Below are 21,961 nucleotides of genomic sequence, written 5' to 3'. Positions count from 1 at the left end.
TGAGATGAGTGCAATTGTGCCGTAGTTTGAGCATTCTTTGGCATTAAGGAATGAAAACTGACCTTTTCCAGTCCTGTGGCCACTGCTGAGTTTTCCAAATTTTGCTGGCATATTGAGTGCAGCACTTCCACAGCATCATCTTTCAGGATTTGGAATAGCTCAACTGGAATTCCATCACCTCCACTAGCTTTGTTCGTAGTGATGCTTTCTTAGGCCCACTTGACTTCACATTCCAGGATGTCTGGCTCTAGGTCAGTGATCACACCATCGTGATTATCTGGGTCGTGAAGATCTTTTTTGTACAGTTCTTCTGTGTATTCTTGCCATCTTTTCTTAATATCTTCTGCTTCTGTTAGGTCCATACCATTTCTGTGCTTTATCAAGCTCATCTTTGCATGAAATGTTCCTTTGGTATCTCCGATTTTCTTGAAGAGATCCCCAGTCTTTCCCATTCTGTTGTTTTCCTCTATTTCTTTGCATTGATCGCTGAAGAAGGCTTTCTTATCTCTTCTTGCTATTCTTTGGAACTCTGCATTCAGATGTTTATATCCTTCCTTTTCTCCTTTGCTTTTCGCTTCTCTTCTTTTCACAGCTATTTGTAAGGCCTCCCCAGACAGCCATTTTGCTTTTTTTGCATTTCTTTTCCATGGGAATGGTCTTGATCCCTGTCTCCTGTAGTAGGTGAATGTAATTTCTGTGTATCTAACAATTTTTTGAAGACTTTAATTTTTTTTAGAGCAGTTTAAGACTCACAACAAAATTGAGAGTAAGATACAGAGATTTCCCACTTACCGTTTCCCATCACACCTGCACATCCCCCCACATAATCCGTGTCATTCATCTGAGCAGTGTATTTGTTACAACTGATGAACCTTACCTAATAATTTTTAAAAGCTATTTTCAAGATTGATTTTTACTTTCTATAATAAAAAGTATTAGATCCAAAATTAACTAGCTCTAAAAATTAAGCATTCTGTGTTGTTTCACTTAAAATAAAAAAACCTAAACAATAATTTGACACTATAAATATTTGTGTTTTCCAAATCGTAAAAACAATATGATTCTTCGCTGTTGTTCAGTCACTCAGTCGTGTCCAACTCTTTGTGACCCGCTGGACATGCCGGGCCTCCCTGTCCTTCATTATGTCCGGGAGTTTGCTCAAACTCACGTCCATTGAGTCGGTGATGCCATCCAACCATCTCATCCTTTGTCGTCCCCTTCTCCTCCTGCCCCCAATCCCTCCCAGCATCAGGGTCTTTTCCAATGAGTCAGCTCTCCGCATCAGGTAGCCAAAGTATCAGAGCTTTAGCCTCAACAATAGTCTTCCCAATGAATATTCAGGGTTGATTTCCTTTAGGAATGACTGGTTTTATCCCCTTGCTGTCCAAAAGACTCTCAAGAGTCTTCTCCAGCACTGCAGTTGGAAAGCAGCAATTCTTTGGCGCTCAGCCTTCATTATGGTCCAACTTGCACATGCATACATAACTACTGGAAAAACCATAGCTTTGACTGTACAGACCTTTGTCAGCAAAGTGATCTCTTTGCTTTTTAATACACTGTCTAGGTTGGTCATAGCTTTTCTTTCAAGAAGCAAGCATCTTTTAATTTCACGGCTGCGGTCACCAAATGCAGTGATTTTGGAGCCCAAGAAAATAAAGTCTGTCACTGTTTCCACTGTCTCCCCATCTATTTGCCATGAAGTGATGCATGTTAAAAAGCAGAGACATTACTTTGTCAACAAAGGTCCATCTTAGTCAAGGCTATGGTTTTTCCAGTGGTCATGTATGGATGTGAGAATTGGACTATAAAGAAGGCTGAGCACCAAAGAATTGATGCTTTTGAACTATGTTGTTGGAGAAGACTCTTGAGAGTCCCTTGGACTGCAAGGAGATCCAATCAGTCCATCCTAAAGTCCTGGATGTTCACTGGAAGGACTGATGTTGAAGATGAAACGCCAATACTTTGGCCACCTGATGCGGAGAGCTGACTCATTGGAAAAGACCCTGATGCTGGGAGGGATTGGGGGCAGGAGGAGAAGGGGACGACAAAGGATGAGATGGTTGGATGGCATCACCGACTCAATGGACATGAGTTTGGGTGGACTCCGGGAGTTGGTGATGGACAGGGAGGCCTGGCGTGCTGCCATTCATGGGGTTGCAAAGAGTTGACATGACTGAGCGATTGAACTGAACTGAACTGAACTGATGGGACTGGATGCCATGATCTTCGTTTTTTGAATGTTGAGTTTTAAGCCAGCTTTTTCATTCTCCTTTTTCACCTTCATCAAGAGGCTCTTTAGTTCTTCTATGCTTTCTGCCATTAAGGTGGTGTCATCTGCTTATCTGAGGTTATTGATATTTCTCCTGGTAATCTTGATTCCAACTTGAGATTCATCCAGCCCGGCATTTTGCATGATGTACTCTGTATATAAGTTAAATAATCAGGGTGAAAATACACAGTCTTGACGTTCTCCTTTCCCAATTTGGAACCATGTCCAATTCTAACTGTTGTTCCATGTCTGCTGTTCCATGTCCGATTCTAACTGCTGCTTCTTGACCTGCAAACAGGTTTCTTAAGAGGTAGGTAAGGTGGTCTGGTATTCTCATCTCTTTCAGAATTTTCCATAGTTTGCTGTGATCCACACACTAAAAGTCATTATCAAATTTTTGTAAAATTTCCTTATATAGTCATGATTAATTTTACTGTAAGAAGTAATTCAAAATAAAGCATTCATAAGACCAAAATTATAATAACACTGCAGGTCAATTTATGCAAAACAATTTTGTCTCTTAGCTACTGATATATTTTGAGTAAAATTTCCCTAGTTCAAATTTTGCAAGATGATTTTTCAGTCTTTCCAGTCTAGTTATTGTATCTTCAAGAGACTCCTTGATTATTCCAAGATTCTAATCTAGAGAAAAAAATTGCATGATCATACATCTGTCAACTTAGATCAAATAAAGTATAATGACACTAAGAATACTTTTGTGGAGCTCCACTTCCATAAAGAGTGAAGTAGTTGCTATCAGACCAGTAATCCCATGAAGAAAGAGGAGATAAGATTGAAAAAAGCAAAAGCTGAGTCCTTAAACAGCAACCCAAGCAACCAGGACTTGAGAGACAAGTTGCTGGAGAGAAGGGAAAAGCACTAAAGTGGGTAACTTGCCATGATCTGCCACGTCGATGGTCAAGTGCACACAATTTCTGTGTACACTTGGGGGCCAGTAGACCATGAAGAAAGTGGTGGTTCAAATATTTTGGTTCAGCGGTATGTGCTCAAGAATTAGAGTTCAGGTTTACCAAAGTGAGTAGGACTGGATGAGCCAAGACACCAAAGAAAAGATAGGTGCAGAGAGCAAGACTAACATTCCACAAAACATTTCCCTTCAAGATTCCTAAGCTGCACACTCTGAGAAGCCAGAAAACAGTGGCACATGTGAGGTTAAAATACTCAGCAGAGATTTTGGTAGATTTGTAGGACTGAAGAAAAGAAAGTGGGGCTCAGGCTCACCAAGGAGGAAGCCCCCAGCAAACACCTTAGGTTTCAATTGGGATCTCTAAAAGCTTGTGCCCCAGGAATAAAAGAATATCAAAGTAAGATATTCCTCAAGAAGAATAAAACTCTGCCACGGTGGACCAGAATCCACCCACCAATGCAGGGGACACGGGTTCGATCCCTGGTGGGGGAAGATTCCACATGCCTCGGGGCAGATAAGCCCGAGCGCTACAACTACTGAAGCCAGCACACTAGAGCCCGGGCTCCCCAACAGGAAAAGCCACCGCAAGGAGAGCCCGAGCACCACAAGGAAGGAGAGCCTCCATGTGTCACAACTAGAGAAAGCCCGCACAAAAGCAGTGAAGACTCAGCGCAGCCAGAAAAACAAACGAAACTCAGAATCACATCGTCTCGATTCTTGACCGAATCAAAACAAGCAGCCCCCTAACTGTCTTCCAGAAGAAAACTTACTGCACTCTGAAGAAAGATTGCATCATTCAGAGCTTCTTACAATTTTTACAAATACACGCTCTGACACTCTAGCAAAAATATCGTGTGAGGGGATAAGATGAAATGTCTAAAATCAGGGCAGAGGTGTGGGGTGGGGAGACATGAGATAAAGTGACCCCACTGGTGATCCAAATACTGGAAGTTATCCAACATGGACATTAAAAGAAATATGATTAATATGTCCAAAAAAAAAAAAATGACAAGTGAAGAATTACACCAGAGAACTGGGACCTGTTTTAAAGAGAAAAAGGAAAGGTAAAAATCAAATAAAGATTGTAAATCTCAAAAATACAATAGCTAGAACAGATTCACTTTGGCATGATGAAGAGGTTGATAAATCATCTCCCCACAAAGCAACTATAAAGCCAGTCAGAACTGTCAAATACAATCATTTCGGCATTCTGAAAATTCCAGCAAACAACAAACAGAAGGAGAACTCTGGAGAGCTTAACCTAAGTATTGAGAGCTCTTGCCTGGGGCCCTCCCATCACCCCCCGCCCCCGCCCAGCAGCATGCTACTTCACCCAGGGCACGACCAATTGCGAGAAACAGCAGCTCCATTGCCACTGTCACGGAAGCTCACTTGATACGAAACAGTGTTGTTCAAGGTGGTGATCTCGGTTACAAGCTAATAGAGACAGCATTTCTGCTAGCCTAAGAAAACAATTTGAGACAAGCCATAGGCAGGATGTTCCGGAAGTTAAGATGGCAAAGACAGGCTTGAAAACTTTTCCACATAGCCTGGGGTTAACCAGAGGCTGAGCACATACATCTCAGAGACTAATGTGTAACACATGAACACATTCACAGCAGAGTCTGAATACCTGCATAGAGAAGACATGAGTGCCCGTGGAAGTAAAAACGAGAGCAGACTTGAAAATGCCCTGAACTTGAATGGACTTCCCAGGCCACATGCAGCTCTCTCCATAGAGAGGGGAAGTCTTCCTGGCTTGAGAAAATTGCGCACAACCTCTGTCTCTGGCTGAACGTACAGCTATGCACACACAGAAAAGATCCCCAGGAAGCCAAGCTTTAAAAATAAAAGACGAGGGAAAAAAACTCAGCAGAGACATCAGTGTGTAGACTCATCATGGGGAGACAGACTTCATAGCAAGTGTCTAAGTTACCTAAAGGTCAAAGGAAAAAAGTACCATGACCATTTTAAAACATCTTGAGCAGAAAAATTAAAATACAACATCAAAACTTCTAGGATGCTATTAAAACCACAGTTTAAAGGAAAATGTAGAGTTGTGAATGCATACATTAGAAATGCAGACTGAAAATCAATAATCTAAGTATCTTTCTCAAAAAAGGTAGACAACATCTAATTTTAGTCCAAAAAAAGTTAAACTGGACACAAGAAATGGTATATAGAAATATGTCTAGGCCTGTACTTAATATAATTACATCCATAATATAAAACTTTGCTACAAAGAAAACTCCAGTCTCAGATGCCTTCACTAATAAATTTTCTATCAAACACTGAAGACAGAAGTAATACCAATCTCTTCCAGAGAACTGAACAAAAGAGGGAAACACTTCCCCATTGATTTTATAAGACCGGCATATCCTTGATGCCAAAACAAGGCAAGTTCATTACACAAAAGGAAAACCACAAGCTAACCTCCCTTCCCAAACACAGAAGCAAAATTCTTAAAATATTAGCAAATTGAATCCAATCAAACACAAAAATGATAGCACATCTGCTGGGTTTACGACGAACATGAGACTGTTTTAATGGTTTTTAATATGATTACCATGTTGACAAAATAAAGGAGAAACAAATTCTATGACAATCCAGTAGCTGCAGAAAAAGCATTTGATAAAAGTCAACACATGTTCATAGTTAACTGCCTATCAAATTAGAAATTAGAGAGTTTTCTTTAACAAAAAAGTTTTCAACCAGACTCCTAAGTAAACGCCCTACTTTAAATACTGAAAGCTCTCCTTCCTGATTTTGGGAACCAGAAATACATGTTATCATCACTACTATTCAAAATTATAACTGAGGCCCTAGTGCAACAAGGCAATAAAAAATAAATAAATGGAAAGTATAAGAACTGGACAGTAAAAAATAAAACTCTTCCCTACATAAAATGATCATGCACAAAGAAAATCCAAATGAATCTATGGGTAAACTATTAAGACTAAGAAGTGAATGGAGCAAAATCCTTGGAAACGAGGTCAATACAAGAAAATCTATCACATTGCAACAGATTTGTACAGGCAACAAAAATTAGAAGATGAAATGGTAAAAGATGTCATTTGCAATAACAACAAAAAGAATATAAGTTGATGAAAGATATACACGAATGCTACCAACAGAACTTGAAAATATTAAAGACAACCTGTAGCATTCATTGATTAGAAGAGTCAATATCGTAAAGACAGTAAACTCTCCCAAACTGATCTACAAATTCAATGCAATCCCAACCCAAGCCTCGGCCAGGTTTTGTGTGTGTGGAAATTGATAGAATGATTCTAGGATTTTTATGTAAATGCTAAACACTAAGAAAAAGGCAAAAAAAGGAGAAAAATAAAAATGAAAGACTTACTCAACCTGACATCAGAACGACAATAATTTAAGGCATTTTATTAAAGAAATAGCCCAGTAGAACAGAATACAGAGAGTCCAGAAACCAATTCACAAACATTACATGATTATTTGATTGATGAAAGAAGGGCCACTGCAATTTAGGGGAGAAAGGATGATCTTTATAACAGATAATGCTGAGTCAACAGGATATTTACATAGATATAAATAACCTTCACCCCTACCTCACACCATATACAAAACTCAATTCCAAGAGGATTATAGATCTAAATGCAAAAGGTAAAACAGATGATTACACAGGTGATAACTAGTGACTTAGTGAAAATGCATAGAGCTGTATGTCACGTTCTGCCTTGTATACCTTTCTGGCTGCATGCTAACTATTAATGACACAAGTTTACTTAAAAAGAAAAACAATGCTTCCTTAAGTCTCTACGTGATACACAAAACACAAAACAGATAAAAGAAAGTGATTCTGAAAAGTCTACACTCAGCAACCAGAGAGATTTTCTAGAACTCAAAAGCAATCACTTATGCCCCGGCTGAAAATACCGTGCTGTTGTTTAGTCACTAAGTCTTGTCCAACTCTTTGCAACTCCAGGGACTGTAGCACACTAGGCTCCTCTGTCTTCCACTGTCTCCCAGAGTTTGCTCAAATTCATGTCCACTGAGACAGTGGACATGACTAACCATCTCATCTTCTGCCACCTCCTTCTCCTGTTGACTTCACTCTTTCGCAACATGAGGGTCTTTTCCAAAGGGTCAGCTTTTCAAATCAGGTGGCCAAAGTATTAAGCTTCAGCTTCAGTCCTTCCAGTGAATGTTCAGGGTTGATTTCCTTTAGGACTGGCTGGTTTGATGTCTTTGCAGTCCAAGGGACTCTCAAGAGTTTTCTCCTGCACTACAACTCGAAATCATCAATTCTTTGGTGCTCAGCCTTGTTTATGGTCCAACTTTCACATCTGTAAAGAATCTGCCTGTCAGTGCAGGAGATATGGGTTTGATCCCTGGGTTGGGAAGATCCTCTGGAGAAGGCAATGGCAACTCACTCCAGTATTCTTGCTTGGAAAATTTCATGGACAGAGGAGCCTTGTGGGCTACAGTCCACGGGGTCACAAAGACTCGGACATGGCTGAGTACACACACATGCACTCACATCCATACATGACTACTGGAAAAACCATAGCTTTGACCATATAGACCTTTGTCAGCGAAGTGCCATCTCTGCTTTTTAATTCACTGTCTAAACTTGTCATAGCTTTCCTTCCCAGGAGCAAGTGTCTTTTAATTTCACGGCTGCAGGAACCATCTACAGAACTTTTGAAGCCCAAGAAAATAAAATCTGTCACTGCTTCCCCTTTTTCCCTTCTATTTGCCATGAAGAGATGGGACTGGATGCCATGATCATCGTTTTTTTGAATGTTGAATTTCAAGTCAGCTTTTTTCACTCTCCTCTTTCACCCTCATCAAGATGCTCTTTAGTTCCTCTTCACTTTCTGCCATTAGAGTGCTATCATCTGCATATCTGAGGTTGTTGATCTTTCTCCCTGAAATCTTGATTCCAGCTTGAAAACATTTTAATGTCTTCCTAATCTGACTTCTGCTTCCTCACCAGCCACTCCCTCATCCCCTCCCCACTTCACTCCATCCCCTCCCCAACTCTACCTGTTCTAGAAGCCATATTCTCCCTAGAATAGATTCTAGGATTTCAATATGCAAAGTTCCCTCCTTTTACCTCTTGCCTACTCTCACCAACCTGGCCAGTTTGTTTTCTGTTTGTGAGTCTGTTTCTGTTTTGTAAAAAAGTGTATTTGTATCGTATTTCAGAGTCCACGTGTGATATCATGTGATATTTCCCTTTGCCTGACTTACTTCGCTTAGTATAAACCTTCAGTCCGTCCATGTTGCTGCAAATGGCATTATTTCAATCTTTTTTAGGACTGAGTAGTCCTGGGTGTTCACTGGAAGGACTGATGTTGAAGCTGAAACTCTACTTTGGCCACCTGATGCTAAGAGCTGACTCATTTGAAAAGACCCTGATGCTGGGAAAGATTGAGGGCAGGAGGAGAAGGGGACGACAGAGGATGAGATGGTTGGATGGCATCACTGACTCAATGGACATAGGTTTGGGTGGACTCCGGGAGTTGGTGATGGACAGGGAGGCCTGGCGTGCTGTGGTTCAAGGGGTCACAAAGAGTCAGACACGACTGAGCGACTGAACTGAACTTAACTGACGTTTCCCATTGTCTATATGCACATATATATATGTACATATATACATACACCACATCTTTATCCATTCATCTGTCAATGGATATTTAGGTTGCTTCCATGTCTTGGCTATGTAAACAGTGCTTCTATGAACATTGGGATGCATGTATCTTTTCAATCTTGAGAGTTTTCTCTAGATGCACACCCAGGAGTAGGACTGCTGGGTCATATGGTAGCTCTATCTTACTTTTTTTTTAAGGAATCTTCAGTAAAACTTTTAAAAAAGGCACTACCACAATATATTTAACCTAAATCCCACAATTTAACCACAGTTATTTTAATTTTATTTTCCTATCCTGATTTCAAAAGATGGCTCCATCTAAAAAAAATAGCTGCTACATGAAATATGTCTTATAAAACACATCAATTGATGAAAATGTATTTGTAGAATCAGTTTAATAAGAAACTCCAATTCTATTCACGGAAATATCATTGATGCTGTAGTTAGTATGTCTGACATTTTAATATGCTAAACTATTAAACAGTATATATATCATTTATTTTACCTATGTAAATGAATATATTCTCTTATAAAACCAAAAAATTCATGGGCTAAATATAGGGTTGACACCATCAAAAGTAAAAATATGCCTACCTGAAATGTAAAATTACATATTGGACAGCATCGGTCTAAAGATTAAAATGCCAATACTATATCTAAAGAGCATAGTTTGGAATCACTGGTTGTCATGGTGACTACAAAAAATGGGTGAAGCCTGTGAACGAAGGTCACGGGAATATTACTCAGGATGTACGCAGCCCACGTGCAGTATCTAAGCCTTAAATCTGTGATCCATAAGGAGCCGTATTTTAATGAAAAAGAGTCAAACAGTAATTTGAAATCAATGTGGAATGGGATGATAACAAAAGTTCACCTAAAATGGTACCTCCAGCTTACCCGAAATAATACACTTCTTTCTAACGGGTAAGTGCCTCTCCAATCTAGAGAAAGTTTAGAATCAAACAGAGACTCTCAGATGGCACAGGAGTAAAGAACCCCCCTGCCAATGCAGGAGATTCAAGAGACTCAAGTTGGATCCTGGGTCAGGAAGAACCCTTGAAGTAGGAAATGGCAACCCACTCTAGTATTCTTGCCTGGAAAATTCCACGGACAGAGGAGCGTGGTGGGCTCCGGTCCACGGGATTGAAAAGAGTCAGACGAGACTGGGCGTGCACAGTAGCATAGAGACCACAAGGAAAATGAGACTCACGTTAATATTTTTTAGAATATTTTAGAAATATGTTTTATATTAACTGGAACAGTTTGTGCATAATTATTACGTTTTTAATGTTTAAAAGAATCTGACATAAACTGACATGTGATTCTCCTTAAAATGTGAGCTATATTTAGACATATGATTTATTTAGATTGAAGTGTTTAAGAGGATTTGGCTATGTCTATAAAATATTAATTTTGTAAGTGATGGAATAGTCAAAGGAAATTGAGCTAAGTACTTGGAAAGGCTTCACTCATTTGAATCATACATTTGCCCACTGAGCATCTGATTTGTTTAAAAAGAAAATCAAATATATTAAATAAATATATACAATTGAAAATATTTTAGGGTTTAAATTTAACTAAGTTTACAAACGGGACTGATAGTTTAAGGAACTCAATCTGTTCAATTTGAACTAAAGTTTCATCAAAGAAAAAGGGATTGTGATTGCTCACATTTAGCAGATTTATAAGCAGAATAAGAAGATATGTAACTTAAACGCTTAAAGGCAACTCGATATTTATTTTTACGTGTAAAAACTTAAAATATTACCGAAATTGTCCTTTCTGCAGACAAAATTGATTCTTAACAGCTAATAAGACTTTACAAATATTAATTCACTTAACCCTCACAACCCAACCAAGTAAGTAATATTCTCCCCATTTTATAAGTCAAGAAATGAAGGCACAGCATTATTAAGCCACCACCCTAAGGTCATAGAGATAGATGGTAGCACGGCCAGAGTTCAAATACAAGCTGTCTGGCATCAAAATTCACGCTCTCAACCACTGTGCTTTGCTGACTCTCAGACTGCCCTTGAACATGAAAGAAAGAGCTCATCCTGACAAAAATAACTAGTTGCTCAAAAAGGTGAGCTTTTACACGCTGTTAAGATGTTAACGAAAAATCTCGTTTCTCTTTTTTTCCCAGTAACTATCAAGAAAGGTTTGCGCTAGGAATTCCAGGAAAAACCCGTGATGCACAAGGGAGGGACCCAAATGAGAGCAGTTTCCAAGGCTTCTAACTTCATCCTGACCTTGCGACTCCAGGCTGCTGGCGTTCTAAGACAAGGAACTCTCCCGCAGCGACAGAGAACATGTTGCTCTGACCCTCAAAGAAGTCCAGCCTGAGGGAAATGACACGTACTGAGTTACTTTTCATGGCATTTCTTTTCATCCTACAACATCTCATCTGGCCTCTTTTTGGGTGTGTGTTGCCGGGGGCGGGGGGCGTTAATTCTGAATCCAGGGCACAGTACAAAATAAAACAAAATAAACTCAGGAAAGAGAAGATAATTCCTTTTAATTTTGTTTTTAATTCTAAAAATAGATTGGGGGAGGGGGAGACTTTGCCCCCTCCTTCTACACCAAAACCCTATCTGGGGGTCTGAGGCAATGAGCATAAACAAGGACTATGGTTTTGATTACCTCCTGAGAACCATCTCCCCCTTCAACACTGACCATACCTACCATCCTGAATCTTCCCCACCAGGCAGCCACTCTTTCCAAAGCAAAGGTAATTAAAATGCATGTTCACTGCAGCAGGAAAGCATTCTTTGTTGACTGGCAATTAACAAAGCTGCTGCTGCTGCTGCTGCTAAGTCGCTTCAGTCGTGTCCAACTCTGTGCGACCCCATAGACGGCAGCCCATCAGGCTCCCCCGTCCCTGGGATTCTCCAGGCAAGAACACTGGAGTGGGTTGCCATTTCCTTCTCCAATGCATGAAAGTGAAAAGTGAAAGTGAAGTTGCTCAGTCGTGTCTGACTCCCAGCAATCCCATGGACTGCAGCCCACCAGGCTCCTCCGTCCATGGGATTTTCCAGGCAAGAGTACTGGAGTGGGGTGCCATTGCCTTCTCCGATTAACAAAGCAAGCATAGTCAATTTCAGATTGTGACTTATCACACAGATGACGGTTTTAAATTTACCAACCTTGTGTGATCTTGGATAAGCTATTTATTAGCATTTTATAGATGAGGAAAGAAGAGTGATTGTGAAGATCAAGAGATAGTTTGTATAACATACTAAATGGACTACTGGGGTGCCAGGTAAGTGATCAATAAATTATAGCTATCACAATATTTATTATTAAAAGAACCTACAGAACTGTGTTTTCTTACTTGCTTTTATGGACACCTGTCTCTTATTTAATTTTGCTTTTCATATAGCTTAAATAAGAAAAGCCCCCTGAAAGTAAAACACTTGATCACTCTTCTATGGAGACAGTGAGAACATGAGTTTATAATGGGGTGGGGTAGATAGAAGATAAAATAGTAAAAGCAATGTAAAGACAAATGTAGATGATTTTTAAAGATCCATTTTTTGCTCTCTTTGACTTGAATAATCAAAAGCTTATGCATAACTTCGAGTATAAACTTCAGCTCAGTTCAGTTTAGTCACTCAGCCGTGTCCAACTCTTTGCAACCCCATGGACTGCAGAAAGGCTTCCCTGTCCATAACCAATTCCTGGAACTTGCTCAAACTCATGTCCATCCAATCGGTGATGCCATCCAACAATTTCATCCTCTGTCGTCCTCTTTTCCTCTCGCCTTCGATCTTTCCCAGCATCAGGGTCTTTTCTAATGAGTTAGTTCTTTACATCAGGTGGCCAAAGTACTGGAGTTTCAGCTTCAGCATCAGTCCTTCCAATGAATATTCAGGATTGATTTCCTTTAGGATGGACTGGTTGGATGTCCTTGCAGTCCAAGGGACTCTCTCAAGAGTCTTTTCCAACACCACAGTTCAAAAGCATCAATTCTTCGGCGCTCAGCTTTCTTTCTAGTCCAACTCTCATATCCATACATGACTACTGGAAAAACCATAGCTTTGAATAGATGGACCTTTGTCAGCAAAGTAATGTCTCTGCTTTTCAATATGCTGTCTGGGTTGGTCATAGCTTTTCTTCCAAGAAGCAAGAGTCTTTTAATTTCATGGCTGCAGTCACCATCTGCAGTGACTTTGGAGCCCAAAAAAATAAAGTCTCTGTTTCCATTGTTTCCCCATCTATTTGCCATGAAGTGATGGGACCGGATACCATGATCTTCATTTTCTGAATGTGGAGTTTTAAGCCAGCTTTTTCACTCTCCTCTTTCATCAAGAGTCTCTTTAGTTCTTCTTCACTTTCGGCCATAAGGGTGGTGTCATCTGCATATCTGAGATTATTGATATTTTTCCCGGCAATCTTGATTACCGCTTGTGCTTCAAAATTAAGCTAGCTAGAGTTTTTTGTGATATATATATATATATACACACACACACATACACACACACACACACACACACATAGGTGAGGTGAAGTCGCTCAGTCGCGTATACACACACACACACACACACACACACACACAGGTGAGGTGAAGTCGCTTAGTCGCGTCCGACTCTTTGCGACCCCATGGACTGTTCCCTACCAGGCTCCTCCCTCCATGGGATTCTCTAGGCAAGAGGACTGGAGTGGGTTGCCATTTCCTTCTCCAGGGGATCTTCCCGATCCAGGGATCAAACCTGGGTCTCCTGCATTCCAGGCAGACGCTTTAACCTCTGAGCCACCAGGGTGAGCCACACACACACATACATAACCTTTTAAGATATGACCATCAGGAATCCAAATAAATTGAAAATGAAACGATGATCTTTGATTTCTTATGTTGTATTTCAAATAACTAAAAGCTACAGTGATTTTGCAGCGCCCTGATGACACACTGGAGCTTGGATAACTGAAGTAATGCTGCTCTGTTTCCCCCATGGTGCTGTGGTCTCTCTGCCAATGCAGGAGACAAAAGAGGCGAGTTCCACCCCTGGGTGGGGAAGATCCCTGGAGGAGGTCACCGCAACCCACTCCACTATTCTTGCCTGGAGAATCCCCATGGACAGAGGAGCCTAGTGGGCTACAGTCCATAGGGTCGCACAGACTCGAACATGACTTAGGATGCACGCGTGCAGGAAACCTGAGTCACTTTCCTAAGACCCTAACATTGACACTTGTAAGGTCCTCAATACTGACTTTGGAACTAGACTTTAAAATAATCTTTTTATATCACATAAAAAATCTTTTAGGCATTCATTTAAGGAAAGCACATTTGTATTTATCTTATCTTTGGAAATGAATAAGGCATAGTTCTTGTTTACAGTCTGGCACACATTTGGTAAAGAATCCACCTGCAATACAGGAGACCCTGGTTCGATTCCTGGGTTGGGAAGATCCGCTGGAGAAGGGATAGGCTACCCACTTCAGTATTCCTTGACTTCCCTTGTGGCTCAGCTGATCAAGAATCTGCCTGCAATGCAGGAGACCTGGGTTCAATCCCTGGTTTGGGAAGATCCCCTGGAGAAGGGAAAGGCAGCCCACTCCAGTATTCTGGCCTGGAGAATTCCATGGACTATATAGTCCACGGGGTTGCAAAAAGTTGGACAGGACTGAGCAACATTCACTTTCACTTCACACACACACAAAAAAGATATATGTGTTTTCAAACAACATGCTAAGTTGTTTTTCGGTTTTGGTTTGTTTTTTAAATAGGTATAGACAGAGTTCTCTTGGAAGAGAATGAGTGAGAAGGGAATATTACCTGGTCCTCAGGACATGAGAGAGCTACTGAGAAAAGACCAGACAAGCCTACAGCTCAGGGAATGATAGCCATTATCTTGTAGTAGCTTACAACGATTATGCTGCTGCTCCTACTGCTGCTAAGTCGCTTCACTCTGGGGACCCCATAGATGACACCCTACCTGGCTCCTCTGTCCCTGGGATTCTCCAGGCAAGAATACTGGAGTGGGTTGCCATTTCCTTCTCCAATGCATGCGTGCATGCTAAGTCACTTCAGTCATGTCTGACTCTGTGCGATCCCATGGACAGCAGCCCACCAGGCTCCTCTGTCTACAGGATTCTCTAAGCAAGAATACTGGAGTGGATTGCCATTTCCTTCTCCATACCATGATTATAACCTGCAAAAATACTGACTCACTGTGCTGTCCACCTGAAAACTAATACAATACTGCAAATCAACTACATTTCATTCTTTTTAAAAAGGTGTGCCTAGACTGATGATACACCACATAAGGCAATCCCAAATAGACAAATGTAAAAGATACCTTCACATGTATATAGCAAAGCTAACACCACCGAAAATATACATTCTTTTAATATATGAATACAAATAATAAGTGAAAGAACAACTATCTTCAAAAGTATCTTTTCCATAAATTAGTCTGTTCTAGTTTTTAAGTAAAGAAAATACTGACATAGGTCACAATATGCTATGAAGAAATAATTCTTGCTTTATTCTTGAAGAAATCATTCTGGCTTTAGGTTTTGTTCCTTTTTATTAAAATAAGGGGGAAAAAAACGAAGTACCATTACAATTGACGCCTTTATTTCTACACTTGATATCAGTTAATTAAAAAGCAAAGTTTGCTGCATTCCTTGACATAAAGAAGCCAGGATTCTGCTACATATTTTGCCTGCGTGCTTGTGTGTGCTCAGTCATGTTCTAATCTTATGACCCCATAGACTGTAGCCCACCAGGCTCCTCTGTCCATGGAATTCTCTAGGCAAGAATACTGGAGTAAGTTGCCATTTCCTCCTCCAGGGGATCTTCCCAACCCAGGAGTCGAACCTGTGTCTCCTGTGTCTCCTGCATTGGCAGGTGGATTCTGTACCGCTGAGCCACCTGGGAAGCCTCTGTACTTTTAGAATAATATAACAGAAAGATCACATCAGTTTCCTCCTTCTTAAAATGAGGATCACAGTAGTACCTACTTCACAGAGTTCTTAAGAAGATTAAATAGATTGATATTTGTGAAGTATTCAGAAAAGCGCCTGGCCATTAAGAAGCACTTGCAAGGGTTTGACTGATAGAAAAGAGATGGAACTGCAATCATGCTAACCAGGGTCTAAGGAAGCCATATGAAACAAGACAAAATGCCAGATGAGACCACACAGAAACCTTTCATTAGAGATTTACAATTCAGGAGTTTGAGTAATCATCTGTCCTTCAATTCAACTCTGCCTGACACATCACGTAGTAATAAAATTGTGTAAAATGCCATGTCTTCCTTGAACAGCTACGACTGTAACAGAGGGAAGATGGTTCACAATAGACTGATACTCAGAGAAACAATTTCTCATTTAAACACCCCCAAATACATGGGACAAACCCATAGTTTTCTTTTCAAGCTCCATTACTGTCTTGGCTATTTAACTGGTCTCCCTGACCAATTATGGGCTTCCCCAGTGGCTCAGATGGTAAAGCGTCTGCCTGCAATGCGGGAGACCCGGGTTTGATCCCTGGGTCAGGAAGATCCTCTGGAGAAGGAAATGGCAATCCACTCCAGTACTCTTGCCTGGAAAATTCCATGGACGGAAGAGCCTGGCAGGCTACAGTCCATGGGGTCGCAAAGAATCGGACATGACTGAGTGACTTCACTTTTCCTGACCAATTATACACTATAATCATGTGGAAATCTTTATTCTTATGTCCTAACTTGTGGTTTATAATATTAAAAGTGCACCCACATCCCAGTTCAGGGGAGTCACTTTTTACTCGGTTGTAAGGAAAAGTGGGGGTAAGTGAACAGAACAGCCTCTCTGCTGTAGGAGTGATCAGTCTCTGGAAACCATGTAAACACTCGCTGGGGAGTTGCTTTAGGATTCTGGACCACAAGGTGCTGAAGAGATGATCTGTGTCATCCATCTTTTTCCTCCCCTTCACCCGGTCCTGAAAGGTCTCAGTATATATTAATCTCAAATCCCTTGGACAACAAGGAGATCAAACAACTCAATCCTAAAGGAATTCAGTCCTAAATATTCATTGGAAGGATTGATGCTGAAGCTGAAGCTCCAATACTTTGGCCACCTGATGTGACTCATTGGGAAAGACCCTGATGCTGGGAAAGATAGAGGGCAGGAGAAGAAGGGGGTGACAGAGGATGAGATGGTTGGATTGCACATGAGTTTAAGCAAACTCCAGGAGATAGTGCCAGACAGGGAAGCCTGGTGTGCAGCAGTCCATGAGGTTGCAGAGAGTCAGACACGACTTAGTGACTGAACAATACTTTTTAACTCACCGAACTCTCCATCTTGAGATTCTTTGGCTTTCACTTCAATTGGTTATGAGGTAAAGAAGCAGAGATCTAGATCTAGGCAGTTAGGGAAAACAGCACTTCATCACCTAACAGGATTCCAGATTTTCCTATCCACCACACGACCTTTGTACATGTCCAGAATGTGAAATTAAGGATTATAACATGGCCTGGATTGGAGGGGAGTTTGGGAGAGAATGGATACATGTATATGTATGGCTGAGTCCCTTTGCTATCCACCTGAAATTCTTACAACACTGTTAATCAGCTATACTCCAATGTAAAATAAAGAAAGCTTAAAAAGAAAAAAAAAAGATTATAACATGAATTATGAGTTTTTTAATACACACCATTATAAAGTAAGTTTTCTAATATTCTGGTTGAAAAACAAATTAACCAACTTATATTTTCTAAAAGCCCTGGAGGATATAAAATTACTTACAAAGCATTAAAGAATTAACTGGTAACTTTTCCCCATAAGAAAAGGAAGGCTAACATAGAATATTTGGGTATTAGGTATCATAAACAATGAGTTACACATATAATAAGAATAATCGTAATAGTTGGAAAACAAGTAATTCCTCAACTATAAAATCTCAGGTGACTTTATCAAGCAATATGGAATAAAGAAAAGGAATCAGCTGATAAACATTTGCTGACTGATGTCCAAAACTATTCTATATAATTGCTACAAAGAACTGGCACATATGGAAATCAAGCGTTGATCTCGAACTATGTTTATAACACTCCAATTCTGTGTCAGACTGAATAAATATATGCATTTCCCATTTTGTAAAGTGGTTTACAAAATGGCTTAAGAGATCTTACCCTCATTTTAACTGAGAGCAGGAAAAAAATGAAACACACGCCCACAGAAGTTTCTCAGCCTCCGTCAATCTCTACTAACTGTCCGTAGCACAAACACCCCTTCCTATCACCACAAGCATGGATTCCCATGCCTTTTCTCAGCACTGTGGTTACAATCAATACTCACCACACACAGCAGGTCAGCTGACAATACCTTACATTTACAGCATTTTTTCCTTGAAGTCCCAGGGCTAACATTATTCTCCCCAGCCACAAATCCAAATCCAAGTGTTTTGGCAGTGAAGAAATTATGTTTTAAAAAACTATCATCTTTTTCACAAATACACTTTTACAAATGCTACAACACGTTGTACGAGACGCTAAATTACCAACCAGTCATCACGTTATCACAGAGCTAGAAATTGCTGGAGAACACTGACCCAGAAACAGCCAACAAAGCCTCCAACGGCCTAATGCTGCCCGTGCAGGCTCATATGGTTAAAAATATGACTTTCAGTGGCACAAGAACAATGTTAATCTGACTTAAATGAGAACATTTCTTGACTCCTTTTATCTCTTTGGACATGCTCGCTAAGTCAAGTTACAGAATTCTTCAGGCTGTGTTTATAATTATCAGACCAAATTTTACAACGTATACCAAAAATTAGGACCAGGGTTTTATTTTAATTATTAAATTAAGACTATAAAATTATGATGTTACAAAATTATAAAATAATTTTACAAAATTGAGACTTTTCTAATTTTAAGGCTCTGAAGCTTAGAAATGCAAAAGATTTCTACTACTATGAATGAGCCGGTGACAACTGGCATATTACACCTAAGGATGCTCTGTGCTGTTCCCTACTTCCACCAGGTGGCCGATCTCAACCAGGGACCTACTGCACACTCCCATCTGCATTTCCTAAGGGGCTTCTATAGATATCACAGCATTTTTTTTTTTTTTTTTTGGCTTTCATTCAAGGAGATCCAACCAGTCCTTTCTGAAGGAGATCAGCCCTGGGATTTCTTTGGAAGGAATGATGTTAAAACTAAAACTCCAGTACTTTGGCCACCTCATGCGAAGAGCTGACTCAATGGAAAAGATTCTGATACTGGGAGGGATTAGGGGCAGGAGGAGAAGGGGATGACAGAGGATGAGATGGCTGGATGGCATCACTGACTTGATGGATGTGAGTCTGAGTGAACTCCGGGAGTTGGTGATGGACAGGGAGGCCTGGCGTGCTGCGATTCATGGGGTCGCAAAGAGTCGGACACGATTGAGCAACTGAACTGATTTGGTCATGCACATACCTCGTGATGCTAGTAACATATATAAATATGCCAAATTATTGTTTTTCACTTCACTGACAAAAGCTTCATTTCTTGCTTCAGAGCTTGTGTAAATAAACCACTAGGACAAAGTTGTGCTTGCAATATATGCCTGTTTATTTCTGATGTTTACTGACTTTATTTTCTTGGCAGAAAGTGATCCAGCTTTAAAGATGCCAAACTATATTGAATCCTGTGCCTTGGGTGAGCTAGTAGCAAAGGCAAAACACGAGTTATCACTGTGCTGAATTAACACTGGCTATCACCAATCTTCAGAATCCAAACCAAGAACCACAGACTAGAACTCATAGTGAGGGGCCCATGTAGCTGAAAAGCAGGTCCAGAATCCTTGCATTTGAATGTTGGATTTGCTAACAAAGATATGAATAACGCTGTACTGTTGCTGCCTCAGAAAGAACACAAAACTAATTATTTTTAGCACAAAACATGAAACGATATTCTGTCTATAGAACAGGACAAGGCCTCAATATTCATCCTAGTTGTCTTTCATGCTCAAGTGAAAAAAGGCTTATTTTTCCTCTCCTGGTTATCTTCTGAAAACAGATCAACTTCATTTTAATCAATGTACCATTTCACTACCATCATTGCAGAGTGTCTGTGAATCACTCTACAGGTTAAGACTCAGTTTAATAACAAAACCAATTGTGAAATAATCTGCAAATTGTTGCTGCAACTCAATTCTTAATAGTTTCCAATACAATCTTCTAATGAAGTGACATTACTTAAAATTACTAGCAAATATGAACAGACTCAGAAACCTAGTAATCAGCCAGCTAACAGGTGTTGAAATCCCAAAAGAGAGAAGTATCAGATAATCACTTTATGTCTGACACCTCAAGTAGCTTTAATATCCATAATTCTAATCAACTTAACTGCAATTCAAAATGATCAGTGCCAATGGTTTCTTCTCATTGACTACCTTTAAGCAAAAATACAATTTCTTGCTTTCCATAAAATTTTCTCTGACCTCTTCCAACTTAAAGATTATTTTGCTAAGTTGGGTATACAATTCAATATCTTCCTATTATCCCCTATTTCAAAAAAATTAACAAATACCTTATTTCCTTCTGCACTGATCAGCTTCTTAAAAATGAAAACTGTCTTCTTCCACATAAGTACACCTAAAGATGATATCTAAGTCTTCACAATTCTATTTTTAATCTACTCTAGGTCTGCTACAAACTAAATATCACGAAATGATGGCAAGGTTGGGGCCCGTTGAGAAAGGAGGAGACTACCCATAACTTGAGCAGGTCTCCATCCAGTAACCCTATGCCCTTGACAACCGATCGTAACCCTCTCACCACACTCATAAACAGACGCAAACACCGCCCAGACACCTGCCCTCAGAGGTGCTTTGGTTTGCTTCCTCACATAGAGAAACCAAAAAAAAGGCATTTCCAGTTCCTTAAAGCAAGAACACATTGCCTTCCAGAAACAACAGCGCTGACACGGGTGCCAAGCATCTAATCTACAAGTACTGGTCCTGTTAACTCTCGTATTGCCAGAAGGAATCCCAGGCTACCTCTCCCATTTAGTTACAGGTGCCAGCACCCATTCCAAAGATAAAGGTGCTGATGTTCAAAAGCCCAGGGAACTTTAAAAGCGCCTCAAAATGCTCCCGTCCCAGGCATCGAAACCTGGGCTCACTTTTCAGAGGTTGTTTTAAAATAATAATAATAATAAAGTCTCATTTGTTCCCTTGGCGACCTATAGCATCATCCCGCCCTCAAAGAGGATCAACTCGGCAACATCAAAGTCCCAGAGGGAAATATTTTCGTATCTTTTTGTCTCCCCCCCTACCCCACCCCCCCACCCCCCGCCAAAAAAGCCTCGCTAACACTCCAAAAGAGACAGAGAAGGACGGATAACGTAGACAGGTACCACCCCCGCCTCTCCGCACGGCCTCACCCCGCGCACCCCGCTGGCTCCGGGCACCCCAGCGCCCCGCACTCGGTCGAGCGGAACCGGGACGGGCCGGGCCCGTCGGGCGCGCCCGCCGCGAAGTTTGCCGCCCGCCGCCGCGCCCCGGGGCGCCGTCCGGGATTGCGGGGCGGCCCGGCGGAGAGACCTTGTCCGGCGGGGGCGCACCCCTCCGCGGAGACCCGCTCCCCGCGGCGGGTGGACGCCCCCCGTCCCCACCCCCCGGCGCCCGGCCCGAGCCTCCGCCCCCGCCAACCCCCGGGCGGCCGGCGCGCTCGCCTCACCTGACCCGCGGGCGGCCGCGGCAGCGGGTGTGTGAGCGGCGGCGGCGGCGGCGGCGGCGGGCGGCGCGGGCCGGGAGGCAGCTCCGGCGGCGGCGGCGGCGGCGGCGGCGCCCGGGAGGGGAGGGAGGCGCCGGCGGAGGAGGAGCTCGGGCGAGGAGCGGGCGGGCGGCTTTGTTTCCACGGCGCGGAGCCACCGACCCTGCGTCACCATGGCAACCGCCGGGGGGGCGGGCCCCCATCCCGGGCCCTGCGAGGACCCCTGGGCATCCCGGGTCCGGGACCCCCGCCCTTCCTCTTCCCAGTCTGGCTGCTCCGAGGGGACAAGGACCACCCCCACCCCCAACCCCCCACCACCCAACAAGTAGCCGCCACCACCGCACACGCCCCTCTCTCAAGGGCCCAAAGCGTTCGTCTGGCCCCAGCAAGAGGGGAAGAGGGGGCGAGAGGAGCCCACCCCGGGCCCGATGCCTATTGGCA

General features: G+C 41.8%; 1 protein-coding gene across 1 annotated transcript in view; it reads right to left on the bottom strand.

Moving 5' to 3' along the window:
• The window catches only part of RNF182 (ring finger protein 182), a 50,061-nt gene extending 28,450 nt beyond the window's left edge, over window positions 1-21,611 (bottom strand). The window contains exon 1 of the mRNA XM_070361442.1: window positions 21,485-21,611. The gene's annotated coding sequence lies outside the window, so the exon portion shown is untranslated. The remainder of the gene's footprint in view (window positions 1-21,484) is intronic.
• Between the last annotated feature and the right edge of the window lie 350 nt (window positions 21,612-21,961).

This window comes from Bos mutus, chromosome 23 (assembly GCF_027580195.1).
Source record: "Bos mutus isolate GX-2022 chromosome 23, NWIPB_WYAK_1.1, whole genome shotgun sequence".
Lineage (NCBI taxonomy): Eukaryota > Metazoa > Chordata > Mammalia > Artiodactyla > Bovidae > Bos > Bos mutus.
This window is presented reverse-complemented; position numbering and strand designations above follow the sequence as displayed.